General features: G+C 31.5%; 1 long non-coding RNA gene across 1 annotated transcript; it reads right to left on the bottom strand.

Annotated features, from left to right (window-relative positions):
• Positions 1–1,117: 1,117 nt before the first annotated feature.
• Positions 1,118–2,407, bottom strand: LOC141906656 (uncharacterized). Its single transcript, XR_012619382.1, has 3 exons — positions 2,295–2,407; positions 1,917–2,029; positions 1,118–1,268 (listed from the first exon to the last, which is right to left on the bottom strand). It is a non-coding gene; the product is annotated as an uncharacterized LOC141906656 (long non-coding RNA).
• Positions 2,408–6,432: the final 4,025 nt, after the last annotated feature.

Genomic DNA, 6,432 nt, shown 5'->3' on the forward strand with positions numbered 1-6,432 from the left:
ATCTAATTAACCTACATATTACTATTTGTCTTCGCGCTTACCCATTAAAGTAAAACAATTTTAGAGGTTTAAGACCTATAAAGTTAAGAATCCTATCTGATCTATTCAAAATAATTAACAATTTACAAACCATCCTAACCATTAAACCTATTTACAAACCATCCTAAAGTTGAGAATCCTATCTTATCTATTCCTAATTAACTCAATAATCATTACGAGATTTCACCCGAAAGCTCGTTATACTTACAAAAAACAAAAACAAAAAATAAAATCTATTTGAATAAAAACTCACACATTACTATTTGTCTTCGCACGATTAAATCTAACAATTTAAAAGGTTAAATCTGTGCAGATTAACATTTTCTATTTACGGTTTGAATACAATTCCTCCATATCTATTAAGGAGTTGTGTCTTTGCCCTTCCCGGCTTCCATATTCATGTAAGGAGTAGTATCTTTGCCCTTTTCGGCCTCCATATCCATATAAGGAGTTGTGTCTTCACCCTTCTCGGCTCTCATGGCTTTACGAGTTTGTACGTTATGTTGTAATCTAGTTTCAGATTTTCTCACAGGTTTTCTGTTAGAAACATTATCGGAATTTCTGTAATCATCCGGATCTTGTAAGGAGTTGTATCTTTGCCCTTTGCGGCTGCCATATCCATATAAGGAGTTGTGTCTTTGCCCTTCCCGGCTTCCATATCCATAAAAGGAGTTGTATATTCAACAGATGCACAAGAAAAAAGTTCAACATCATCTTCCACAGGTTCATCGGTATCTTCCACCAACTGAAGATACGTCGTCGTCTTCAAAGCTTCAGGAATTATGTATTGATCTGTGTCTGTATCTCCACCGGCGCTAGGAGTTGTCACGTCCATCACGTACGTGTCCTCTTCTATCCCAGGTCCCATATCGATATAAGGAGTTGTATCTTTGCTCCTCCCGGCTTCCATAGCCATGTGAGGAGTTGTATCGTTTTCATTCTCGGCCCTCATGGCTTTATGACTTTGTTGTAATCCAGTTACAGTATTTCTCAAAAGTTTTCTTTTTGAAACATTCTCGGGATTTCTGTCGTCCGGGTCTTCGTAGATGTTCAACTCGTCATCTGTTGTTTCAAGCTGTTGCTGTGGGGGTGAAGTGTCCACATGACCTTCACCGGTTTCAAGCTGTTGCGGTTGTGTTGAAGTATCCACATGACCTTCACCGGTTTCAAGCTGTTGCGGTTGTGTTGAAGTATCCACATGACCTTCACCGGACGAATATCGTCTGCATCTGAAATGTGTAATTTATGCAGCATGAAGTAACGACCGTGTAATTTCAACGTATTTCGAAAAGGTTGTGAACTGCAAAATAACAGAGATCTAGCACCGATTTTGCAAAATTCCACAATTGGTGCCAAACGTACAACCAAACATTTTAAGGACAAATGGTTGAGTGCTTTCCTTTAAGCTCTGATTTTCGTAAAAGCCTTGACACAGACACATTAGACTCTCTTTGCAAAAACTGGTTGTGCACAGTAGGTTCGAGTCCCGATCTCGCGATCCCGGCATTTATTTTTAAAAGTAAACATCGTTAACTGTTTAAATTAACCCACCGGTCGGTTTGATTTTTATCATCATCCAGACTTACTGGCAGCAAACTCACTGATCTAGCACTCTGTATTATAACATGTTTAATTTTTTCATCTTCAACTTACAACGAATTCAATGTTGTATTTAAATATATGTCGATATGCGATAGAAGGAGATTGACTTAGATCTAGCTAAAGTTTAGTCAAAACTTCGAAACTGTCAAAATATATCAACTGTGGGTTTTTCCCATCAACACGGGGGGGGGGGGTAATGTCGAGTTCATACCGAGGGAGTGGGTGGGCGGGGTATGTCGAGTTCATACCGGGTGGGGGGTATGTCGAGTTCATACCTGCGAATAGTGATAACAGCGATAGCAACGATCAAAAAGTACCCAGCCGCTCCACCGACGATGTATGAGAATATGAGGCCGATAACAATCCAGTGATTGGGGTCTGATGTCGTCTGAAAGATGTAACAATGATTAAATTACTATCACGAACGACCATTTAATCGCATATTTGTTACAGTGATCATCAACAATATTCAACCCGTAATGATTTAAAACGTGGTATGCTATATGCAAATAGCTTATATACTGTGTTTAAATCACGACAGGTTTAGGCGTGGATCAAGAGTGTTCCAAATCGCATAAGGGCACTCAATATTACGGGCTGCTTTATCCTTCATAGGGGGATCTATAAACTGCTATCCCGCCTTTTACACTTACCAGTAGGGTCACCCGGTGTAGTTTTAGGTTTGGGAATAACTGTTACTTTCAAAAAATTAACTGCTAACGTTTTCACGGAATTTCCGATATTGTAGAAACATCTGAACTGTGAGTTGTTGATTGTCATATTTCCACGGATTATTAATCGTTTCCCGGATGAATAATGTTTCCAATCATCATCATTTTCTAATCGCTTTTCCCATTGTATTTTCCCTTTATCGTGTTTACACTCGTAAGTTTTTGATTCTCCTTCATTCAATTTCACCGTATAATTCATTAAAGGATTCCCCGATGCATCAGCTATAACTGGGAGACCGTCTGTAAATAAACATATTCTGATTATGTCAATCATTCAGTTACTGGTTTTATATTTCAACTTAAGTAATGATGATAAAAATCTTTAAATCTGTATGAAAAAATTGTTCATAGTAAAAGCTGTATCATGGTTATAAAGATCAGACTGTGTTTAAATTTGTTCAGATCAATTTTCCAAAGAGTTCCACAAAAACGTGGAGACAATAAATTGAATGCAACGTCCGCCTTATGTTTAAATAACGATAGGGAATTTTAACCTAATTCTAACTGAATATTAATTGAGTAAATCTCCCGGGTTTTAGTTAATACCACCCCCAGGGGTATAAACAGAGCGGTAATTCATCACACAAAGAATTTTAGTATCCACGCTATATTTTGGCCCCAAAACATTAAATTAAAACACTAAACATTATCGAGCAGATTGTGTTTAAACACATCTCTCTGTCTCTCTACCTTCGCTCCGTCTAGTAATGCGTATCTCTTCTTCGATGATCTCCGGGATAACGAGGGCATTGTGGAACCGTGATGTCAGATATCTGGACTTCATTCGCAGTGGTTTCACAACTAAATATAAAAAACAGTTTTCCAGAAAAAAAAATCGTTAAAAATCGATTATTAGAAAACGCGACGCTCTTCTTAAAATTTGAAACTAATGTTCTCTTATTTCTAGTCGATTGAGATTGGAAAATTAAACAACATTATTCTAAATTGTGGACGCCTTAGAATTACTAGATCATCAGAAACCATCGGAATCATCCTATTTGAGTTTAGGGAAGGGTATTAGACCCTAGTAACAGGGGTTTAGTTGTTCTATACCAAAGGTCGAACGGTCGAGCTCATAAAAAATGAAAAACATGAAAATAATTACAATTTCTACTTGAATTAGTCGCGAAACTCATAAAAAATGAAAAATAATTCTCACACACTCGAATTTATTTTTCATTTTTACTCGCTAGAAAAAAGTGTGAGTAAAGTGTGAGTGAAATAAATTCGAGCGTGTGAGAATTATTTTTCATTTTTTATGAGTTTCAATCCTAATTCAAGTAGAAATTGTTATTATTTTCATGTTTTTCATTTTTTACTCACTCGCCCGTTCAACCTTTAGTATAGAACAACTAAACCCCTATTACTCTTAGAATATTCATATACATGAATAAAATATACATGAATAACATATAAATTGATAGATTATTCAATATAAAAGTGTAAGCTCTTATAGAATAGATATATAGATATATTTACAACATTATTTCAATATTTATATTTGTATGAGTTAGATTTTTAAATGTCTTTATTGTCTTTATTATCTTTAGTAGTTTAGTAGTTCTATTTCATTTTTTAAAGTATTAATAATATGAAGATTTATTCTTTATGTACTAAAAGTACTAAAGATAATAAAGACATAAGGTTAGATTTTTAAACATTAAAAGTGTGAGTAAAGTGTGAGTGAAATAATTCATATTTAAAACAGTGAATATTTATATTTATATGTGTTAGATTCTTTTTGTTTAACATAAAAAGTGTGAGTAAAGTGTGAGTGAAATAATTTATATTTAAAACAGTGAATATTTATATTTGAATGAGTTTTAGTACAAATTTTGTTATAAAAATGAAGAAAGAAGAAGAAGAACCCAACTTTAAAATCGAAATCAATGAAACCAATAAATCATTTTCACAGTTTAACATTAAAAATTATATTTCAGCAACAAATTTAGTGTCCGCAAGGTATTATAAAATTGAAAATATTACTGTAATTAATCAATAAATAATATTATCAAATGAAACATATTTAATTACTGAACTAATTGATACTTTCGATAATGGTGTTAAAAATCCTAAAGTATTCAATACAGTTTTAAATTTTAAAGGATCTTTAGATGAAAACATAATAAATATACTTCAAACCCCTTTCAATGAAAGAAATGATGATATAATACTTTCAAAAGATTACAATGATTTGATTAACTTAAGAATTGAAAAAAGACAATTATATTATTTCAATTTTGATAATAAACAAATTATCTATAATGAAAATTCATCAAATATTGGAATTCAATGTGAATTAGATAATGAAAAATCATTTAAAGATATTGCAGTTCAATGTAATTTAGATGATGAATTGAGAAAATTCAATCCTAATGAAAAAGTGTATTGTTATTGCGGTGGTAAATATTTAAAATCACATAAATCAAAGCATTATGAAACAATTAAACATAAAAACTGGCGTAAAGAGTAACAATTCTTCATTATAATTATTGAATTGAGTTAAATGATTTAAATATCTAATAGACTGTTAAAATGATAAATTGTTTGACAGTTGAAATGATAAATTGTTTGACAGTTGAAATGATAAATTGTTAGACAGTTGAAATGATAAATATTTTGGCAGTTGAAATGATAAATTGTTCGACAGTTGAAATGATAAATTGTTTGTCAGTTGAAATGATAAATTGTTAGACAGTTGAAATGATAAATTGTTTGACAGTTGAAATGATAAATTGTTTGACAGTTGAAGTGATAAATTGTTAGACAGTTGAAATGATAAATTGTTTGACAGTTGAAATGATAAGACAGTTGAAATGATAAATTGTTTGACAGTTGAAATGATAAATTGTTAGACAGTTGAAATGATAAATTGTTTGACAGTTGAAATGATAAATTGTTAGACAGTTGAAATGATAAATTGTTTGACAGTTGAAATGATAAATTGTTTGACAGTTGAAGTGATAAATTGTTTGACAGTTGAAATGATAAATTGTTAGACAGTTGAAATGATAAATTGTTTGACTGTTGAAATGTTAAATTGTTTGGCTGTAAATTTAATTGTTATTTGATTTAATCATTTAAAAGTTCAATGTTTTTAAAATGATTATAAAATATTTAATTAAAAACTAGCAAATATTTTATAAACTGTTTAATTCTTCTCTCAAATAAATGGATGGTTTCATCCCAACTGGGAAAAGTGATTTGAAACATTATTTAGTAGCAGGCGGATTAATATTGGCTGCGCTTTTCTTTTATTATGGAAATATCAGTAAGGATTTGATAAATGAAAATATAAAATTGAGCAAGAAATTAAAGAAGTTAAATGAAAACAATCACAGAAAGAATAACAATAACAAAGTTAATGATTTAAATGATTTGGAGGATTAAAACAACATCTTTTAATTATTGTTTTTTTATTTAAATCTTTTTGATTTCGAATAGAAATCAAAAAGATTTAAATGAAAAACAATAAGTTACTTTATCTGATGCTAACTTATTTAACTTATTGTTTTTTTATTTAAATCTTTTTGATTTCTATTCGCGCTATTGGTTAACAAGAATTGACTAGAATTCAAATAGACTTAACAAGAAATTCAATAACTCTAACTGTTAGTATCACACTTGTATTATTTCATTGTTTCTCTTATTGAATAAGCCAACTAACTAATATCACTCTTGTATTATCCTAGTCAAATGTAAAGAATTTAAAATATCATATTTGAATAAATTAAAACATAAATTACTTCTGTGACTTCATTTTCAGAAATAAAGCATAATATGCCCCGTGGAGGCCACAGGTAGTGAAACTATAGCAAAAGATAAGCAGTATTGGTGAGGAGAGAAAAATCCATTGCCTAAACTACAACGACTTTTGCCCTTTATAATGTTATAAGTCATTGGAGGAGATATGGTGATATCTTTTCAGAGTTTATCACGGGACCCGTATTTGTTTCAACTGACAAAATAGACTTTGGATATTTCTAACAGCTAGCTAAGTGCAAGATAAATCATCACGAATAAATACAGTAATCTCCGCTAATCGCGTCATTAGTTTGCC

Source organism: Tubulanus polymorphus, chromosome 6, assembly GCF_964204645.1.
Source record: "Tubulanus polymorphus chromosome 6, tnTubPoly1.2, whole genome shotgun sequence".
Lineage (NCBI taxonomy): Eukaryota > Metazoa > Nemertea > Palaeonemertea > Tubulaniformes > Tubulanidae > Tubulanus > Tubulanus polymorphus.